This window comes from Mus caroli, unplaced genomic scaffold (genome assembly GCF_978045245.1).
Source record: "Mus caroli unplaced genomic scaffold, Mus_caroli_1 scaffold_13, whole genome shotgun sequence".
NCBI classification, from domain to species: domain Eukaryota; kingdom Metazoa; phylum Chordata; class Mammalia; order Rodentia; family Muridae; genus Mus; species Mus caroli.
The window spans coordinates 39,455,400-39,477,253 of record NW_028227268.1 but is presented as its reverse complement, the minus strand read 5'-3'; the positions used below and the strand labels follow the sequence as shown (position 1 = coordinate 39,477,253).

At 43.1% G+C, this 21,854-nt stretch overlaps 2 long non-coding RNA genes across 2 annotated transcripts; both read left to right on the top strand.

Annotated features, from left to right (window-relative positions):
* The first annotated feature begins 19 nt into the window (after positions 1 to 19).
* On the top strand, positions 20 to 9,334 carry LOC147001443 (uncharacterized). The gene is made up of 3 exons (XR_015045011.1): positions 20 to 1,744; positions 2,528 to 2,581; positions 6,579 to 9,334. It is a non-coding gene; the product is annotated as an uncharacterized LOC147001443 (long non-coding RNA).
* Positions 9,335 to 12,070: 2,736 nt separating this feature from the next.
* LOC147001442 (uncharacterized) lies at positions 12,071 to 14,619 on the top strand. The gene is made up of 2 exons (XR_015044857.1): positions 12,071 to 12,241; positions 13,567 to 14,619. It is a non-coding gene; the product is annotated as an uncharacterized LOC147001442 (long non-coding RNA).
* Positions 14,620 to 21,854: the final 7,235 nt, after the last annotated feature.

The following is a 21,854-nucleotide window of genomic DNA, read 5'->3' as shown; positions in this document are numbered from 1 at the left end:
CCACTCCCACTTCTTGGCCCTGGCGTTCCCCTTTACTGAGGCATATAAAGTTTGCACAACCAATGGTCCTCTCTTTCCAGTGATGGCCAACTAGGCCATCTTCTGATACATGTGCAGCTAGAGACACGAGCTCTGGGGGGTACTGGTTAGTTCATATTGTTGTTCCACCTATACAGTTGCAGATCTCCCCAGCTCCTTGGGTACTTTCTCTAGCTCCTCCACTGGGGGCCCAGTGATCAATCCAATAGCTGACTCTGAGCATCCACTTCTGTATTTGCTAGGCCCCAGCATATTCTCACAAGGGACAGCTATATCAGGGTCCATTCAGCAAAATCTTGCTAGTGTATGCAATGGTGTCTGCTTTGGCGGCTGATTATGGGATGGATCCCCAGATATGGCAGTCTCTAGATGGTCCATTCTTTTGTCTCAGCTCCAAACTTTGTCTCTGTAACTCCTTCCATGGGTGTTTTGTTCCCAATTCTAAGAAGGGGCAAAGTGTCCACACTTTGGTCTTCATTCTTCTTGAGTTTCATGTGCTTTGTATCTTATATCTTGGGTATTCTAAGTTTCTGGGCTAAAATCCACTTATCAGTGAATACATACCATGTGAGTTCTTTTGTGATTGGGTTACCTCACTCAGGATGATGCGCTCCAGGTCCATCCATTTGCCTAGGAATTTCATAAATTCATTGTTTTTAATAGATAAGTAGTACTCCAGTGTATAAATGTACCACATTTTCTGTATCCATTCCTCCGTTGAGCGGCATCTGGGTTCTTTCCAGCTTCTGGCTATTATAAATAAGGCTGCTATGAACATAGTGGAGCATGTGACCTTCTTACCGGTTGGAACATCTTCTGGATATATGCCCAGGAGTTATATTGTGGGATCCTTCGGTAGTACTATGTCCAATTTTCTGAGGAACTGCCAATTTTCTGATTTCCAGAGTGGTTGTACAAGCTTGCAATCCCACCAGCAATGGAGGAGTGTTGCTCTTTCTCCACATCCTTGCCAGCATCTGCTGTCACCTGAATTTTTGATCTTAGACATTCTGACTGGTATGAGGTGGAATCTCAGGGTTGTTTTGATTTGCATTTCCCTGATGATTAAGGATGCTGAACATTTTTTCAGGTGCTTCTCAGCCATGTGGTATTCCTCAGGTGAGAATTCTTTGTTTAGCTCTGAGCCCCATTTTTAATGGGGTTATCTGATTTTCTGGAGTCCATCTTCTTGAGTTCTTTATATATATTAGATATTAGTCCCCTATCTGATTTAGGATAGGTAAAGATTCTTTCCCAGTCTGTTGGTGGCCTTTTTGTCTTTTTCACAGTGTCCTTTGCCTTACAGAAGCTTGTGGAGAGCCGCAATAACATTTACCATCATAAAACAGCGCTGGCTTCTGCAGTGCCTTATGCCACCTAAACAAAGATCAAGCTGTGTGCACATGTGCAAGAGTAAAAGCGAGCCAAAGTCACAAGCCCACCCCCGGGGCGAATGAGATCATGGGTGATGCAACCAGTCAGGTGTGGAAACTCCACACCAGGGGGTATTTAAGCAGCACCTTTCTGAGGCTTCTTTGTCTTCCTCATCAATATGTAATAAAGATTGGCTGCAGAAGGATTCTTGTGTCCCGTGTGCTTTCTTGCCAGTGAGAACAATAGCATGGGACATATGGCGCCGAGAACCCGGGAAAGTCATAACATCACCGAAGCAAGGGAGACCAGAATCCAGAACTGCAGCACGAAGGTAAGCTCTGAGAGACATGTACAACATGTCAGAAACAGAGCGGGGTAGAAGATTATGAGCTCAGAGAAAATAATTAAGAAATAAGCCCTTCCAAAGACCTTGGATCCGAGGAAGCGAGAGAGAGAGAGAGAGAGAGAGAGAGAGAGAGAGAGAGAGAGAGAGAGAGAGAGAGAGAGAGAGAGAGAGAGAGAGAGAGAGAGAGAGGAAAGGACGCCCCAGGGAGAGGAAAAGGAAAAGAAGGAGAAAGCCCCCAAAAAGACAAGAGTACTGGAGACAAAAGTCAGCTGGCTGTGCTGTCTCCCGGCCCTTGACCTCTGGGTCCTAGTGCACCTCCTCCCTATGCGGAGAGGTACCATTCAGAGCCCCATGGGCAAGCCGCTGCTCCTGGGGACGTGGGGGAGAAGTGCTGGGGGTTGTGGGGACAAAAGAAGAAATAGCTGTAATGTGGGGGGAGGGAGCGGTGAAAGCTTCAAACATCCTTTATTACATTTTACCCTAATGGCGAGTGCGGGCGGGAGGGACCCATAACCGTAACCGCAGAGGCTGCAGCCCAAAGGGAAATGCCCGCCTGGCTTCCTAGAGCAGCCACAATGCCTGCCACAGCGCCTCATTTGGCTCCTCTCAGAGTCTGCGCACAGGTGCTTGCCTGCACTTCCCTTGTGCTCGCCAGTTTGCTGCTCCCAGGAGTCTGCATTGCAGGTTTCCTGGCTGCTTCTCATTCCCCTGCCCCTTGCATCCCGTCTGTTATTAACTGCTTTCACTTTAAGAGTTTCCTCTTCTCAGATGGCCCCGCCCTGAGCTGCTAAGCATCCGCCCATTTATGGCTTCTGACCAAAGGTAAGGAGCACCAGGGAAGTAAAAAAGAAGGCGCGCACAAACAAACAAACAAAAAACAACAACAAAAAAAAAACCGTGAAACCGCCAATCCGTGCAGTCCACCTGGAGGTCAACCCGGCAGCGCGCCCTCCACCCTCGTGTAGTTCCCCCCTGCCTCCAGGTACAGTGCAAGGGCGGGGCGTGCGGTGGAGGCGCATGGGCAGGGCCGGCGGGGGACCGCCCCCCAGCCGGTAGCACAGCCTAGGCGCACTTTCACCATGGCAATTTCAGAGCTCTCCTACAGACAGAAGGAAAACGGGAGACTTCCTCTCTGGCTCCTATTCTGAGCTCTGGTTAAGACATCTGTGTCCCTTTGAGATGCCAAGTTATATTCTCTGTCTGTCTATTGTTTTTGGTGCACCAAATTGTCCATAAGTCTGTCAATTCATGTTTGTCTTTGTTTTGTTGTATGAATGATTGTTGTTCTGTGTTTCATGTTGAAAAATAAAACTTTATCTGCTGGCTGTCCATCTTTTAACTTGTTTAAAAAGCAGCCTCAATTTACACAGCAGGAAGCACTGTGGCTGGGAGTCAGCTACAGCTGAAATAGCCCTGCTGAGGGCAGATTGCAAATAGAGCTCTTAAAGGGACAGGCATCCTTTTGCTTGTAACAGAAACTTAGCTTAAAATTGGGAACTCAGGGTTGGAATCATTCTAAACAACAAGAAAACAGGTCGTGTGCACAAGCAGTGTACAAAGGATAGAAAGAATAGGTTTAAAAAAGAAATTACCAGGCATTTGCTCAAAATGTGGAAAAGGAAGACATTGGGTAAATGAATGCAGATCAACCAGAGTTGTAACAAGAAGGCCAATACCTCAGTTTAAAGTGCAACAGCCAAAAAAACCAAATGTATGGGGCATTTCAGACCACAGTGTCCATGAGGCCACCCAAAGACCGAGGAGAGCCACTCCGGGTTCAACAGGATTGGACATCTGTGCCAACTCCAGAGTAATTCTTACACCACAAATAGGGTGCACTCAGATTTTAGAGGTCCTTTACCAAAGGATAAAGGATTGGTAATACATCCCAGAGTTATAGACTCAGATTATGAGGAACAAGTTAAGATTATGTGTTCTGCACCCCGAGGTATTGTGGCCATTTCTCCTGGAGATCACATTGCTCAGTTGTTGATTCTTCCTAGTTTGCATAACATGTTCTCTAGTAGCCAGAATCCCAGAGGGGATAAGGGACTTGGTTCTACAGGAACTAATGTGGCCTACATATCTTTAGATTTGGAGAATCGTCCCACTTTACAATTACAAATAGAAAGAAAAAACCTTTCAAGGTATAATGGATACAAGAGCTAATAAAAGCATTATATCCAGTAACTGGTGGCCTGCTTCTTGGCCTGTTAATCAATCATCATATAGTTTACAAGGATTAGGATATGAGGCTACCCCAACTATAAATGTAATATCCTTACAATGAAAAGATAAAGAAGAAAGGACAGGACTTTTTCAACTTTATACTGACTAATAATTACTCTCAGAAAAGCAAAAAATGATGAAAGGAATGAGATATATACCTGGACTAGGTCTTGGAAACAACTTACAAGGTAGAGTTTCTCCAGTTAAAAAAGCAGCTAAAGAATTAGTACTAGAACAATTAGACCTGGGACATGTGGAACCCACACAATCACCCTGGAATACCCTTATTTTTGTTGTAAAAAAGAAGTCAGGTAAATGGAGATTGTTACATGACCTAAGAGCCATTAATACACAAATGCAAGTTATGGGTCCTGTACAAAGAGGACTCCCCCCTACTCTCAGCTCTACCTAAGGATTGGAGAATTATAGTGGTGGATATTGAGGATTGTTTCTTTTCCATTCCATTAAGTGGGAAAGATGAACCTAGATTTGCATTTACCTTGCCTTCTATTAATCATGCGGAGCCTGAAGAAGGATATCAATGGTGGGTATTTCCCCAAGGAATGGCAGGTGGCCCTGCCATATGTCAGTTATATGTGGGAAAGGCTTTGCAACCAGTTAGAGATGGTTTCCCCTCTTTGAAGGTATGTCACTATATGAATGATATTGTAATTTGTGGACCTAAAGAAGAAAATACACAGCAAGCTTATGGCTTGCTTAATGAAAGTTTAAAAAAATAATAGCTTGATTATTGCACCAGAAAAGTACAGCAGTCTAATGTTAGTCATTTTTTAGGAGCCACCATTACTTTATGGTATGTCACCCCACAAAAGATTAGTATAAGAAAAGATCATTTAAAGACATTAAATGATTTTCAAAATTATTAGGAGATATAAATTGGATTAGACCTTATTTAAGGATCCCTACTTCGGAATTAAAACCTTTATTTCAAATTTTAGAAGGAGAATCACATATTACCTCATTGAGACAATTAACACCTGAGGCTTCTGATGTTCTTAGGAAGGTAGAAAAAGCGATCCAAACAGCACAGTTACATTGTATAAATGAGCAAGAACCTTTGTGCCTATGCATATTACGCACCATCAACTTGCCAACTGCTGTGTTATGGCAAGATGGTCCTTTAGTATGGATACATTCACATATATCCCCTAATAAGACTATAGAGCATTATCCCACCATGGTAGCAAATATGGCTCACAAAGGTATAAAAACTTCAATTACTCACTTTGGAAAAATGCCAGATAGCATAATTGTTCCTTATACGGTCACACAAATGCAAATATTGTGTGCTACTGTAGATTAATGGGCCATTCTTAGATGCAGTTATTCTGGTTTAATTGATAATCATTATCCTAAACATCCGTTATTACATTTTATGTTATTACATCCAGTAATATTTCCAAAGGTAACGGCTAATACCCCTATAAAGGGAGCCATTGATATTTCTACAGATGGATCCAAAACAGGAATAGGAAGTTATGTAATCAATGAAAAGGCTGTAAGGTTGCAATTTACACCAGGAGCCCCTCAATTGGTAAAATGTTTGATGGTTTTAAACGTTTTTAAAAGGTTCCTTATGCCCATAAATATTATCTCTGATTCTGTTTATGTAGTTAATGCTGTATTAACATTAGAGACTGCCAAAAATTTTAAGCAGTCTAGTTCAATATCTAAAATTTTAATGAAAACACAAGATTGTATTTTAATGCGTGAGCATCCCTTTTATATTCAACATATTAGAGCACATACATCTTTACCTAAACCTATAGTTAAGAGAAATGCAATTGCTGATTCAGCCACCAGAGATATGGTTTTCCTATCACAAAGTTCTATAGAAGGTGCTAAGAATTTTCATCAACTTTATCATGTCCATGCTTCTACACTGCGACAGAAGTTTAAGCTCACACGAACAGAAGCTCGAGATATTGTCCTACAGTGTGGTAAATGTGTAGAATTTATTGATGCACCTTCCGTGGGTGTTAATCCTCGCAGATTGTGACCCCTACATGTTTAGCAGATGGATGTGACACATAACCCAGCTTTTGGTAAATTACAGTATGTACATGTGTCCATCGATACCGGCTCTGGTGTCCTATATGCCTATCCCTTGACAGGGGAAAAAGCAGTTCATGTCATATCTCTCTGCTTAGAGGCTTGGGCTGCATGGGGCAAGCCCCTAGTGCTGAAGACAGACAATGGTCCTACATATACTTCTTCTAAATTTAGCCAATTTTGCAAACAAATGCAAGTGAAACATATTACTGGATTGCCCTATAATCCACAGGGCCAAGGCATCACTGAAAGAGCTCATTGTACTTTGAAACAATATTTGCAAAAACAAAGAGGGGGAATAGAGGCTATGACACCAAAGATGGCTCTATCCCTTGCAATATTTACTTTTAATTTCTTAAAATGGGAGGATGCTGGGAGATCACCAGCTGAAAGGCACGTACAATGGCCTCAATTGCCCAATGAAATGGCCAAATGGAAAAATGTCCTTGATAATAAATGGTATGGCCCGGATCCTTTCTTAATCAGATCCCAGGGAGCTATTTGTGTTTTTCCACAGGGTGAAGAAAATCCACTTTGGGTCCCGACGCGACTGACAAGGACCGTGAAAGAGCAAGATGAATCTCAAGATGATCCTCTTATTCCTGATGATTGAGACTGGGATAAGTATACCCTTGTGGGCCATAGTAATATCATGGCCAGTACCTTTACCGGTACATTCCAATTCTTCTACCTAGCCTTTGTTTTTTGCAAAGGAATGTTTTTTGGATGTGCCTTATGCACGACAAACTCCTCAAGAGCCACGGGTGTGTAAGAGTACTAGTTTTCATTTAAATTATACACTATGCTTTGTGCATAAGGTGGATAAACCTTTTACACCCTGCATATTTTTAAAGAAAAAAGATTATCGCTAATTGGGCAGATCCCATTATCCAAAATAAAGTGAGCTCTGGAGTATTATTTAATACTTTAATGCAAATTGCTAAAGGAGCACAACCAAGATCAGGTGATGTTAAACATAATGTAACTTCATCTATAAACATCACCACTATCATGATAAAGGGAAATGTGACTATTCCCAAAAGATCACGATAGCCTGTTGGCAATGTTACCGCTATACACAGCATGCCTTAGTGCCATCCAGACCTCGCATTTCCTATAGTTTTTTCACCTTGTCAATCAAATGTTTTTCCTCAAAAAGAATTAGCAAAGGGTTTTGTTTTGTCACCACCATTAGATTATGCTGTAATGTATGGTAAAGGAGATGCTACAGGGAAAGAAAATATTTGGCCATATTACCAATGGATTTTAAGTAATGAGGCAGGTGCTAATACCAGTTTGTCAGCCTTTGCACTGCTGACAGGAACCTTTCATGAGATATTGAAAGTTTCTGCCACACTTTCCAATATCTCTACTCATTTGGATATTGTGACATCTAATAGAGTTATCAGAAATATGACTGCTTCTCCAGTAGAAGTCTGTGTCAATCCTCCATTTTTCTTTATATTGGCTGAATTTCAAAATAATACAGAATGGTTAGATTGTACAAATGTCACTTGTTTTTTTAACACAATGCTAGAATGAAACTAATTTCTTAGCCTTAGTGGTACATTTACCAACCTTTGTCCCTGTGCCTGTTGAGGCAGATCCAGAGAAATTCCCAATCATGAGTCTTGTCCGGTGGAAGAGAGATTTTGGAATCACAGCTGCCATTGTTACTGCCATTGCAGTGTCCGCAGCATCCCCGGTTACCGCAGAAATTGCTATGGCCTATCAAGTCAATACTGCTGATACCATAAGTCAGATAACAGAAAAAACGTCTGAGGCATTGCTTACCCTGCAAAGGGTGGATTCTCATATTGCCTCAGGACTAATGTTAGTGAATCAAAGAGTAGATATTTTACAACATAACGTGGAACAGATGATGGATGTCATACAAATGAGTTGTGTGGCATCAACTCTGCATATGTGCATTACTCCTGTTAGGTATATTAATAATTCTTTTATTAAAAGTACAGATCTATCGAATTATCTGAAGGGGAACTGGTTACAGGAGCTGGAAAGGTTGCAGATGAAGCTGCAGATACAGATCCTGAACCTTAATGGAACCAGAGTGGAACCAGTGACCCTTGGAGACTTCACCTCTTGGCTTGCCTCTGCATTTTTCTTACTTCAAAGAATGGGTGGGGGTGGCTCTGTTTGGTGCAGCCCTGTGTTGTGGATTAGTGTTCATGCTATGATTGGTTTACAAACTCAGATCTCAACATAAACTTGACAAGGTCAAGATCACTCAAGCACTTGTGGCCATTGAACAAGGGGCCTCCCCTGAAATTTGGTTATCTATTCTAATTCATTTTTTGGCTGGCCTCTTTTGTAGAGTTCACCCTAGGCCATTTAGCAGTTATTGTCACGTAGCACTGTGGTATCCAGAGATGGGCAACTTTCCTCGTGCACAGACCAACCTAAGACAATGGGGCTCCGTGGTGATAGGGTTACCCGATAACGGGTAAGGCTGTGACATTAGAGGAACGACCTAAAACAGGGGCCACAGCAGATGGACGTAACTGCAGAGGCCTAGACCAGCCTCGTTTTAATAAAATATAAAGAGGGAGATGTGGAGAGCCGCAATAACATTTACCATCATAAGATGGCGCTGGCTTCTGCAGTACCTTATGCCACCTAAACAAAGATCAAGCTGTGTGCACATGTGCAAGAGTAAAAGCGAGCCAAAGTCACAAGCCCACCCCCGGGGCGAATGAGATCATGGGTGATGCAACCAGTCAGGTGTGGAAACTCCACACCAGGGGGTATTTAAGCAGCACCTTTCTGAGGCTTCTTTGTCTTCCTCATCAATATGTAATGAAGATTGGCTGCAGAAGGATTCTTGTGTCCCGTGTGCTTTCTTGCCGGCGAGGACAATAGCATGGGACAGAAGCTTTGCAATTTTATGAGGTCCCAATTAGATCTGTGTTTTTATGAATACACTTCTTCTGCTTATATCTTTCTTCAACGAAGCTTCATTGTTCACCCTGGGAAGTTATACATAACAATATTTGGATACCAAACAAAGGTTATGCCATTTTAATATGTTTCTAAAATAAATGTTCCTTACAAATCATCATCAAAATCTCTTAAAGAATTCTTATTGGGTTTCCAGGATAACGTTTCCAGGTCCTAACACACAAAGATGGATCAGATATTGACTTAAGAGACCAAAAAATACATGATATCAAAGACAACTGTAACAAATGAATAGTGTCTCATGGAGGTTTCATCAGTCTGACTAGGAGAATGTAATGGACCGGAGTTTGTTTCAGAGGCATCCTTGCATAATCCCTGGAGTACCAGGCATCCTGGGGAATTCTCAGTTTAGCTGTGCATCTAGACATTGGAACACTGATGACTGTGCCAGGTCCTTGGCCACTCTGATTTCTGCCTCCCAGCATCGCCTGAGTGCATCTGCAGGGTTTCTTTATATTTATACTGGGTTTTGCTGGGGAAAAAAAATGAACGCAACCACATCAGGCCAAATTTAAAGCAAACATTTATTAAATATTAAATATGGACCAAGACTACTGAGAGGAGCTTACAGGCTTGCTATATGGAATCTTCTCAGGAGAGAGAAGACAAAAGGTCATGACTCTTGATTTCATCCACTGGCCAGCACTGAATAAAAACAGGACTAACGATCTGGCACCAAAGGTAAAAGGGAAATCCTTGTACTTGAGTGAGGGGTGCGTTATGTGAAAGTGGGTCTCTATATAGTCAATGTTGAGGGATTAACCAGCAGCAAACTAAACACTAGCCACACAGCTGAGTGCGAGCCGGATCTTGGTATTATTTCTGTGGCCTATCAGAGGTCCTATATTTTGTAAATATTAGACCTTCTTTACTTGCTTATTGGCTGTAATAAAGAGCTGAGAGCCAATAGCTGGGCAGAGAGTGGAGGGCAGAACTTCCTGGGGAGGGACTCTAGAAAAAGAAAGCAAAGGCGCCAAAGTCGCCTGGGGACTCAGAGGTGAAAGACGGACCTGAACAGGAGCAGAGAAGCAGAGCTGGCCACACATGGAAGGTAATGCCAGGACTAATCGGGATAAACTAGAAAGTTGGTTGGGAATCTGCCCAGCTATAGGCTTAAGCTTTAAAATACCCAAATGCCTTTGTGTCATCACTTGTACTGCTTCTGGGTCAGAAAGTCTTGCTATACAACTAAAATCACACGGGGGCCTCTTTAGAAGAAACTGACCATTGCGGAAGGAACAATATCTTCAGATCATGGAGAGCAAGATAAGGAAACACAGAAAATAACCATGAGGCCTGAGCAATGTTTTGAATGTATGTGAGGTTTGACACATGCTTCCTGCAACTGCTCCTGTAATTAGTCACCCTCCTGAAGGCTGTCAAGAAAGGACAAGGAGACCAGCATGTGGTTTTAGTTTCTGCCACAAGGCTCACATGAGTGCCTTCTGTATTGCCTGGCTGGCCCTCCCTTCCTCCGCATCCAGGCTAACTTTAAAATCCAACCTGAAGGTTTTAAAAATCCAATTATAAGTTAGCCTATATATTAGATGGGGGGGAAGGAAACTTCATATTAAAAGCCCTGTATAAAATGCACTCTTTACTGCATTGAGTTTTCGTGGCTGCCTGTTAGTTTGTGTGTCTAAACGGAACATCTGCATGGAAGTGACTTCTAGGAACCTGCCCCCCACTTGGTTCTGGTTGGTAAGTAAAGATGCCCACAGTCAATGGCTGGGCAGGACAGACAGAGGGGGAACTTTTAGGATTTTCCTGCCAAGAAGCGAGAGGAAAGGAGCAGAGTTCCACCATGCCAGAAGAGGTAGAGGACAGGAATCATGGCAGAAGAGGTGGAGGAGAGGAGCCATGATGCCTGAGCAGGTGTGGGACAGACAGCATAGCTGCCATTTAGGAACCAGAGAGAGCAGCCAAAGTGGGCTAACCGAATGTGTCCAGGACAGCCAAGATGGAATACAGGATTTAGTATGTAATGACTCAGAATTATGGAAGGGAGATGGATTACCTACGTGGAGTTTAGGAAGTGGCTCAGCCATTGAGCTGATTAAGGCATATCAAAATATAAAGGCTGGAGCCGGGCGTGGTGGCGCATGCCTTTAATCCCAGCACTCGGGAGGCAGAGGCAGGCGGATTTCTGAGTTCGAGGCCAGCCTAGTCTACAAAGTGAGTGCCAGGACAGCCAGGGCTACACAGAGAAACCCTGTCTCGAAAAACCAAAAAAAAAAAAAAAAAAAAATATATATATATATATATATATATATATATATATATATATATATATATATATATATATATATATAAAGGCTGTGTGTGTGTTTCATTTGGGAACCCAGAACATGTGTCTAGTAACCTCTGGGCAGACACAAATCTGCTTATATTGCACTTGGATTCCACATTTGACAACTGCTACTCCTCACTGATGACACAATTCCCTGAGACAAATAAATGATGAAAACTTGGTCTGTATACTTAATGGAACTGTTTTCAAATACACACACACACACACACACACACACACACACAGAGAGAGAGAGAGAGAGAGAGAGAGAGAGAGAGAGAGAGAGAGAGAGAAAGTTATGTTTTCAGTTTTAACTTTTGTGCCGAAGAGGCCCATGAGAGAAAACCGGCTTTAGTCTGTAAGCCGCTTGCCCGAGGACAGATACTTCTGAAGTGCTGAAGGTCAGTATTTGTGGGCGAAAATAAGGCACATGTTCTCACACTCCTAAACGATTGACCCAGCAGCACTGGCTGTGCTTGTCCACACGTAGGCGGGAGGTTCGTAGGCAGAAAATGGGTTGTGATGAATTCTTGCCCGGATTGAATTTAGGCAGGCAGTATAAAGACAGGAAGTAAGGGCAGGCGGTATACAGACAGGAAGTAAGTGAAGAAACATGCATGCCCCTGCCTGAATTAAGGGGGAGGGGGGGTACAAAAGCAGGAAGTACGTAAAGATATGTGTTTGCTTCTAATTGGACCTGATGGGAAAGCCAGTGGCTTTATGGGTATGGGTATGACTCTGCAAACTGTACCTCTGCCGCCATTTTCTGGGGACCCCGGAGTGGTTCTGGGCAAAATCCTTCATCCTGGCTGAATGGAAAAGAGAAAGAAAGAAAATATGACTGGTCCTGGTTTTTGGCACCATGTGTATGAGAAAAAGAAATAAAAAGAAAGGAAGAGGACTGGTCCCAGGTATAGTGGAAGAGAAAGTTTGTGGATAAAAGGGAGACAGAGCCATGGGGCAGAATCTTCTTGGAGCGTCCAGAATGAACATGTCCCTAGCTTTTTTAGGAGATGGAGGAGAGGGAGGGAGGAAAGAGAGGTACTGAAGAGTAAAAAATAAAATAATGACTGCCCTGAGAACATGGGCCCCGGCCCCCGGCCAGATGGCCTAATTCCCCGGAACTTTTGGGAAAAACAACCACAAAATGTTTCAATGTCCCGGGTGCCTTGAAGTAAATATCCGCCCCTAGACTTCCCCTATTTCCTCTCCAATCCTCCCCATAGGTTGTGTTTTTTTGCCTTTATAAGCCTGCTGGAAAATAGGGTCGTGGTCAGACTCCTCTACCCCTGCGTGGTGTATGGGTCTCGACCTCAGCATGCTAGTTTGTGTGCCATTAAAACCTCGTGTGTTTGCAGCAAGCTTGACTGTTGTGGCTTTCTGGGCTCGCGATCCCTGAGACTTGAGTGAGGGTCTCCCTTTGGGGGTCCTACAGTACCAGGTGCAGCAGCCCGGGTTGGCATTTTGTCTAGGCTCTGCCCACAGTATCTGGCAACAGCCAGGTATACCTGACTCACTATAAAAGGGACTGCTTGCCCCCTCCTCACTCTTGCTCTCTGCTCTTCTCCTCTTGCCCTTGCTCCCTTACTCACTTCCTCCCTCTCCTCATCCCCCCCCCCTACTCTCCACGTGCTCATGGCCAGCCTCTACTATCTCTGCCTTTCTCTGTCTTTACTCCCTCAACTCACATCCCCATGCCCTACATGCATTCTATTCTATATTATACCATCCCGTGGCTGGTACCTCAGGGGGAAGGGATGCCTCAGTATGGGCCAGCAAAGGGACCCTTTCCCCAACACCTCACTATGCCTCCACCAAACATATCCCTGCCTTCTTCTCTTTCTTTTTATAAAATACAACAGCCAGGAAGCCCAAAGGAGAGAGAGATGGGTCTGGTAATCAAAATGGTTGAATTGGAAGTGCAGTTGGGGAAAGGTGGCCCAACCCTGAGCTGGAGAGTTCAGGATAGGGAGCAGAATATGCCTTCCAGGAACGCCCTGTAACTGGCAGGGACTGAGGGATGCATGGAGAAACTAGCAGCTCATGTCTTGTTTAATATGATAACTAGGCACTTTATCCATTTGTCCCAGGCTAACACTGGCCAGCATTTAATTGAAGCTTGCTTCAATTTTGACTCAAGACTTGTGGAACTGACTCTCAGGTTGAACAGGGAGGATAATAGAACCTCTGTGATAGATGAATGAAAATGTATACCCAAATGTTTGGTTCCATGCAGGAGGAAAACCAAATAGCCTTAGAACTCATGGAATTCATCCCACCGGTTAGCACAACCACATCAAGAGGCAGAACTCCGACTGTCCTGAGGACTTCTTGCTGTTGTGGAGATTTGCTCTGCTCACTGTCTTCAAGATCACCACATCCCTCTTGGTCCGTGAGTTGCATGAAAACTCCAAAAAGGCTGCCAGCCCCTCACTGGACAGTATCATTGGTATCAAGAATAGTGATTGATCTTTTTCAAGTGTTGCAGCTGGAGCAGATTACTGGTTCAACCACCACCCTCAGAAAGGACTTAGAGCTGTAGATTGCTAGTAATGTCCAGCACTCTTAGAAAGAATTTGGAAATGTTGATTGTAGTAAAGTTAGGTTAAGATGCTGTTGCTAGTGGCTTTGAAGTAGAAAATCTTGGAGAACAATTGGAAATTCAGAAAGGCACACTCTTGATAGTTGAGTGAGACACTTTTTTATGTCAGGGACAAGAACACTGGCAACCCAGCTGGCTGAGGTGGATATGCCTGTTTGGCTGAACCTGGGCTGGTGATCAAGGTGATGACTAAGATCTTATACCCATCTTACCCACAGATTCCTGACAGGATTTAATAAAAAATTGTTAATAAGTAGATGTGCACCCTGAGGGTTTATAGGAATAATGATTTTTTATATGAAGGTTTAAATTTGTGATACCCTTAAGATTTTTTTATAAGATTGCATTTTAAGATGAGTAATAAAACAGTTGCTGTGTGTCAATAAGGGAAACTGACTGGGAGAATTATTTTGGTTGCTTACACTTTGGCAATATCACAAAGTTGGTTGGTTACGAATGTATAAGGGTTCTTGAGAATAATTTGTTTTTATTTTGCTTATCCATAATACATAAAACATTTTATCATGTGAGGGTATTGGGAAAGATGTTTTTTCTTATGTATAGTCATGGTAATCATCCACTTAAAGAAAAATAGATATAGCCACATTGTGATGGTTGTACTATTGGAAAGATTTTGCTGGGACATCCAATATGTGTGAGAAAAAATAAAGTTGTTGGATCTTGTCATTGGAGCCTTGCTCCTACCAAAGACATGTATGTATGTATGTATGTATGTATGTATGTATGTATGTGTATGAAAGTGTGAAGTTGGAACTTTGCTTGATCTACCGTGTTTGTGTGTGTATGTATGTATGTATGTATGTATGTATGTATGTATGTATTTGTTCCTTCATCCTTTTCAACAGCTCCAGAGAGATTCTTGATGACTCCAGAGTCTTTAGACTGGCCTCAGAGAGTTTTTCATGGGCTCCAGGGCATATTTTATGGTTCTAGAGTATCAAGCTTGGTTCTCGCAGAGAAAAATTTGGTGAGTGATCATTCACCCACTCTATGCCTCACCTCAGTTTACCCTGGATATCAGAGCTAGTCTTTGACGTTCAATGAAGAGCATAAGAGGCAGGGAGATGTGGAAGGAGTCATGAAATAAGGATATGTGTGTAGCAACAACTACACACATATCCTTTTAAGACTCCCTATCAGTCTTTTCTCTCTCTCTCTCTCTCTCTCTCTCTCTCTCTCTCTCTCTCTCTCTCTCTCTCTCTCATGTGTGTATGTTTGTGTGTGCGTGTGTGTGTGTATAAAATGTATAAAATTTCCTAATTATGCTATTATAATTTGCTAATTATGTATAAAAATTCCTAAGACCTGTTATTTTGTACGCTAATTTAGAATGATAAATTAATAAACCAAGACTGTTCTTACCAGACTGAACTATGAAATTCAAAGTAAACAATTCTTACACTTTAAATGCCAATTCCAATAAACCCTACAATCTGAATCTCCCATGGAGGTACAGGGCTCCAGTTAGTATAAGGAAAGAATTTTATCTCATAGCTTTCATCTGAGGGGCTGGGAAGCACAGCTTAGTTGACAAAGTTACTGCCTTGTACACAGCAGGACCTAAATTTACTACCCAGATCCACATGAAGTGCCATGATTGCAGTCCGAGTGCTGGGTAGGTGGAAAGAGCAGAACCCTGGGGCTCACTGGCCAACTAACTTGGCCTGAATGGTGAGCTGCAGGCCAGGGAAAGACCCCATCAAAGGATGACACCTGACATTGTCCTCTGGTCTCCAGAGGAACAGACACACAGGTATACAAGCACCTGCACATATATCTGCACCCTGGTCAACATACGTACACATAAACACCCAGTGTCACCTTAAACTGTAAAGATGTGCATTGAAGACTCCGATTAAATGTGCCAAAGGAGAAACTAGGTTTTTCAGATAACCACCAGACACGTGGAACCCACCTTTCCTGAGCTTACGAATTCAAGACTCTTTGAAAGACTAATTTTAACTTATGGGTATGAATGTGTGTCTTCCTGTATATGTACACGAGCACAGGGTTGGAGGGACATGTGGATGCTAAAGGAAGTTGCCACTGTCCTTGAAACAGCAGCTTGAAACAACAGTTGTAAACTGCACATCCTGGGTTCTGTCAGTGATGTCACGGACTTGGAGTAAAGGGATGTCTGAGTTTTGTGAGTAGAGTGTGAATGAGAGTGGATATCTTCAAAAATATGGTGCCACCTCAGCAAGTGAGACAAGATACCAATGAGTGAGCTGCATTCATTTAGGGTTGCAGCCTTTTTAATAAAGTCAAAATATGAAACCAGCTTTAGACTACACAGACAGAAGACAGAAACAAAAAGTAGTAAACACACACACGCACACACAAACATACACACATGAGAGAGAGAGAGCTCGAGAGAGAGAGAAGACTGATAGGGAGCCTTAAAAGGAAGTCATCTATGAACACGTATGTGGGTCTGCGTGTGTCCACCCCACCATTATGCACAGAGTCTTGGGGAATCTGAACACAGGGAGTTTGGCTGAGCTTATCCCAGGAGACGGCTGGGGAGAGTGCTGGGCTGTAAGAAAGCTCCTAGACACCACTCCAGTGGTGGGAAAGCACAGCCTGAGATGTGGGAAAACTGGAGTTGATTTCTGGCATCCCAAGCCTGGGACAAGGATGGGGCCATGGAGTTATCAGACTCTTGCATATCCAGGCACCACTGGGAGTCTCAGAAGAGCACAGAATGGAGTCATGGTTCACTGGCTGGGGACAGCATCTAGCCCAGGAGGAGGGGGTCCAGGAATCCAGGCTTGTCCCAGCAGTGATTGTCCTTATCTTGGCAGATGCCAGATTGGTGGCATTTGTGGCTGGGAGCACAGAGAGGACTTCTATGGAAGAATTAAGCTGTGGCTCTGTAGTTGGTTGAATGCCTTCTACACGACTCCCCATGGCAGACTTTGATGAAAGAGACAGTACAAGGTTCTAATCAGTTTATTGGCTGTTCATCATAGAAAATGGATCTATATTGTGCCATACCCACTTCTCAGGGTAGACCTGAGATTGAATACTTTTGCAGGGAGGAAGATCTTGGAAGGGAATCTTATTGGCTAAGCCCTCTGGCCCTTGGTTACTTCATTTGCATGGAGGACTCTGTTTTGGGCCTACATGACCATAGGACATGTTTCTTTTATGTGAGGACCATGCCACATGTTCTAGGCCAGGAATCTGGCAGAGAGTAGGGAGTCTCCTAATGCGGGGCAGTGGGTGCCTGTAGTGTGGGGAAATAAAGGAAATGGAAGAAAACCCGCATCCCACCAGAGTTCTGGTGCTCTGGGAAGGCCTACGATGTGGAAGACTGTCACATGCTTTCCACGTGGTCCCAGGTAGGTGTCTGGCTGTGGGGAGCTTTGGATCCAGCCAGCAGGGATGGACAAGGGGCAGTCCTAGGTAACAGGTTCTCAGCCTTGGGCATACCAGACACTGCTGGACACCTCAGAAGAGCTGAGAACAAATGGGGACCTTGGGGGTGGCTCAGTCATCCCAAGGGCCAAAGGCGGTGGGCGGGGGGAGCACTGGGTAATTCCCTCAGGCAAGAGTCCTTGGTCCGGTCCATGGCTGAAGCGCAGGAGCCTTCCAGAGAGAGGTTAGACACACAGCCCTTTAGGGGAAAGCCTATCCCACGATGGACCTTGATGAACAGAGACAGTCTATGGTTTTAGATCTTTATTGTAAAAAGGCAGGGAGAAAGAGAAAAGGTAGAAAGAGTGAGAAAGGCTGGCCATGTCCATATTGGGGGGGGGGGAGAGAAAAGGAAGGCTAGAGATGAGAGTAAGCAAGGTAAGAGCTTAAAGAGAGAGAGGAGGAGCCAAGCAGCCCCTGTTATAGTAGGCTGGGCTATCTTGTAGTTGCAGGGTAGCTGTGGGGAGGGGCATACCTGGCTATAGTCAGGTAACTGTGGGGATGGAGTCTAGTCAGAATGCCAAAAGCTTGGGGTTTTATCTGTGTGACTGATAGTAACACATCTCTCCTCCAGGGGCTGATTGGGCTGTAACTTCTTTAGGAACCAGTGGTGCGGGAGACATGATCAAATACCTTCTGACCCACGTAGGTGGAAATCACCATCTATAGTGTCCCTGGGGTTCCAGACCTTTGCTCAACTGGAGACCAGGCTGTCTATGCGCAGCCCACGCCCCACATCCTAAGTCTTAGGTGTATGCCCACAGAGTCTCAGGGTCTCAACCTGCCTAACCTTACCCAACTTCCTGGCATGGTTTTATGTCCCACACACATGACGGAAAAGAATGATAGGATGTTGTGTAAGTAAGACAGGCACAAAGACAGGCACACCCTGCATGAAGTCACTCACATAAGGAATCTAAAGAACCTGATTTGATACAAGTAGAAGTTAGGACAGCAGTGAGCAGGAAGTGGGCTTGCTTGTTGGGAGCTGTTTCTGAACGGCTGTAAGATGTGTGCCATGTAAGGGGAGCCTTTGCAGAACAGGGTACCTACAGCCAAAAACAGTGCATTCTCCTTCTCAAAGCTACCAAGTTAGACTCATGTTTGTATTCTGGGCATTGAACCTAGAGCTGTGAACATGCAGGGCACGGGCTCTGCTTCTGAGCTCTGTCTCCAGTCCTCTGATTGCTTGATATGTGGAGAACAAGTTTTGCTAAATTGCTCATGCTGACCTTGAACTCAATCTACATTCCAAGCTGGCTTAAAACTTGTGATCTTTTTTGCCTTAGGTAGTTTCTGGCTAGCTGGGATTATAGGATACTCCCCCAGACCTAGCTATAGAAGTAGATCTTTGGTTTTTCCCCACAAAAATGACATGAATCACTTTAGTATGAAGTAACATACATATCTATTCACTTAATTTAGCCATCCCATGATATATACATATTTCATATGTGTTTTCTGCAGTTTGAATGTATAGCACTTATCTTAGTAAACAAAAAAAGAAATAGAGAGGAAGATAAAAAAGGAATTAAATAAAGAAAGGAAGGAAAGGAGGAAGAGAGGGAGGAAGACAAACAGACAAGAGCTGGATATATGGGTTAGCAATTCAGAATACTGGTGCTCTTCTACAGGACCAGGAGACTATTCCTAACACCCAAAGGACAGTTCACATCCATTTGTAACTCAAAGTCAGTTACCCTAATGTCATCTACTGGCCTCCAAAGGCATCTTACATGCCTACAAAAAATTTAAGAACAACAACACACAGCCCCATAACACATCTTCAAAGAGTTATAAATATACAGTGCATAAAAGAGTCCTAAGTGCCCACATTGGGACAGCACTGAGAGCACTAGTGACTCAAGAAAACTCAGCCCCTGGAGACAAAGGAGTTCCCAAGGTCAGTGGCCCCATGAGGAAAGTTGCATTTATGTGCTATTGGCCAAGTTACTGTAATGCCCCACCTTAGTCTTCCAATCATACTCCCTACCCTGTGAGGTTGGTTCTGTAGTTGTCATTTTAGCTGTCAGTGCCCCCTAGAGTTCAAACAGCAAAGGCAACTACGGCTTCCAAACACCTCAAATAGAAACTCAGAAGGAAAATGGATGTGTTGTTGATGGTGATGTTTTTCCAGTCCCATGAGCCTCTTATTAATTGGTATTAATTGCATCAAATTGAGTGTTTCAATGTGATATTATCATCTGTGGAATGCCCTTTGGTTATGGGACTCCTCTTTACCCTCCCTTGTCCCTCCACCCATATGAGGGACATAAGTCTCTTCTTACATAAGTCTCCCTTGAGCTTTCATAGCCTTTAAAAGCTATATGATGGGGCTGAAGGGATGGCTCAGTGGTTAAGAACACTGGATGTTCTTTCAAAGGATCCAAGTTTACTTCCCAGCATGCACATGGCAACTCACAACAGTCTGTAACTCCTGTTCTAGAGGGTTCGACTCCCTCACACATACAGGCAAAAGACCAATGATTTCCATAGAATAAAATTTATATATATATTAAAGGTAGAGAATAAAGTTAAGTATGTTTGGGAGAAAAAAATTTTTTTTCTTAGGTGTACATGTGGAACCTTTAGGTCTTTGTGGTTGTTGGTAAGGAGAGTCCTTATTCCAGGGCATAGCAGAAGAATCCTACCATCTGGAATAGGTAGCAAGTGAGAACTTAGGCTATTGACTGGCAGGTGTACTTATCTGGAATTAGTCTATTTGGTCCACAAGAGGTAGATTTGAGTGGGTTTGATGTAGCTTGTAAGTTTACAAAGCAAATAGATTTGCTAGCAACATGAACAGTCTTTAAGATGAGGTTAGGAAAGACAAAACTCTTTTGTGGAGGAGAAAGAGAAAGAAGAGCTTTTTAGCTTTTTCCTTCTGTCTAGGAAACTAAATATATATAAATTTAGCAAAATGAGAAACAATTTTAAGTTTACATCTGAGAGACAAAGGAAATTTAAACCTTGACCTTGTGAACATAGTTGATCGTATAGTTTAGCATGAGATATACCTCAAGTCTATAGTTAAAAGGCAATCAAAGGAAATTTATTTAAGTTTACGATTATACAGTTGGATCATATGGTTTAGCAAGAGAAACACCTTAAGTCTATGACTGAAAGACAAGCAAAGGAAACTTGTATTTGTGCATGATAGATGATAATGTGGATTCAGCACCGAGAAACACTTTAAATTCAGCTAAAAGACATCAAAGAAAACATAAAATTTGAATCTGTGAGTATACAGTTGGATTGTACAGTGGAATGTTTTATTAGGGTTAGGCAAATTTATAAGAACTCAACAAAATAGTGTTAGGACAGTGGAACAGCGAGAAGAGGAAATATGAGGCATTTAGTCAATGGAAACTGAGTTTACATAAGAAAGGAACAGGTTACATCTGTGAAAGCTTACATCTGAACTTGTATATCATTTACCATGAAGTCTCTAAGAAATCTAGCTGTCTCAGCTAGTTAATGAATTTATTAATGAGAAAATACAGTGGTGGATTACCTTAGGGTAAGGTGCTATGTTTGTTTTCCAGATGTCAAACTACAGTTACCTTAGCTGTCAATGTAGTCAGATTGAGGAATAAATTATAATCTAGGATTCATGTACTAATTAAAATGACAAAGTTTCATCCATGGTCCACTACCTAAATAGTTCTCAGGTCTCTGTGGTCATCATGGCTACTTGGGCAGAGTCAGTCTGTCTTTCAAACCCAGAAGACAAAATCTATTTTCCTGTGGAGTTAGATACCTGGAAAATGGGAAATGACCCACCTTGACTTGGGCAATATGAGGAATTTGACTCTCAGAATATTCTGTTTTATCCACAGTATTGACCAAGCCCTGGCAGTGGGCAAGGCAATGTCTGTGTTTCTCAGGGATTATCATACCACAATCCAGGTAGACTCTTGTCTCAGAAAGACAACCTGAGAATAACCACCTTCAGCCCCCAAGCCCAGGGAACCAGAACAATGACTCTTCATAACCTCTTCCTGCTGAGTATGGGCACTGAGATATCTTGAGGGTGGGGTAGGGAAAATTAGGGAGTTGGTTGTCCTTAAGAAAGCCACACCAACTGTTGTTATAAACTCTGATGTCTGTGTCTTGACTGGATCTGACTGAACGTCCATGAGATTAGGAGTTCAAGCAGGTCAGTTCAGCATGTCTGCCAAAGAAACCCACCGAAGCTGTACATTCTGTAATATATAAATCTCAAAAAAAAATTTTAGTTTCATCAAGATATCTTTTTGTTTGATTCTCTGGAATCTAGTTCTTCAGGCAGAGGGTCTCTGTGCTGGCTAGTTTTGTGTCAACTTGACACAGCTGGAGTTATCACAGAAAGGAGCTTCAGTTGAGGAAATGCCTCTATGAGATCCAACAGTAAGGCATTTCCTCAATTAGTGGTCAACGGAGAAAGTCCCCTTGTGGGTGGGACCATCTCTGGGCTGGTAGTCTTGGGTTCTGTAAGAGAG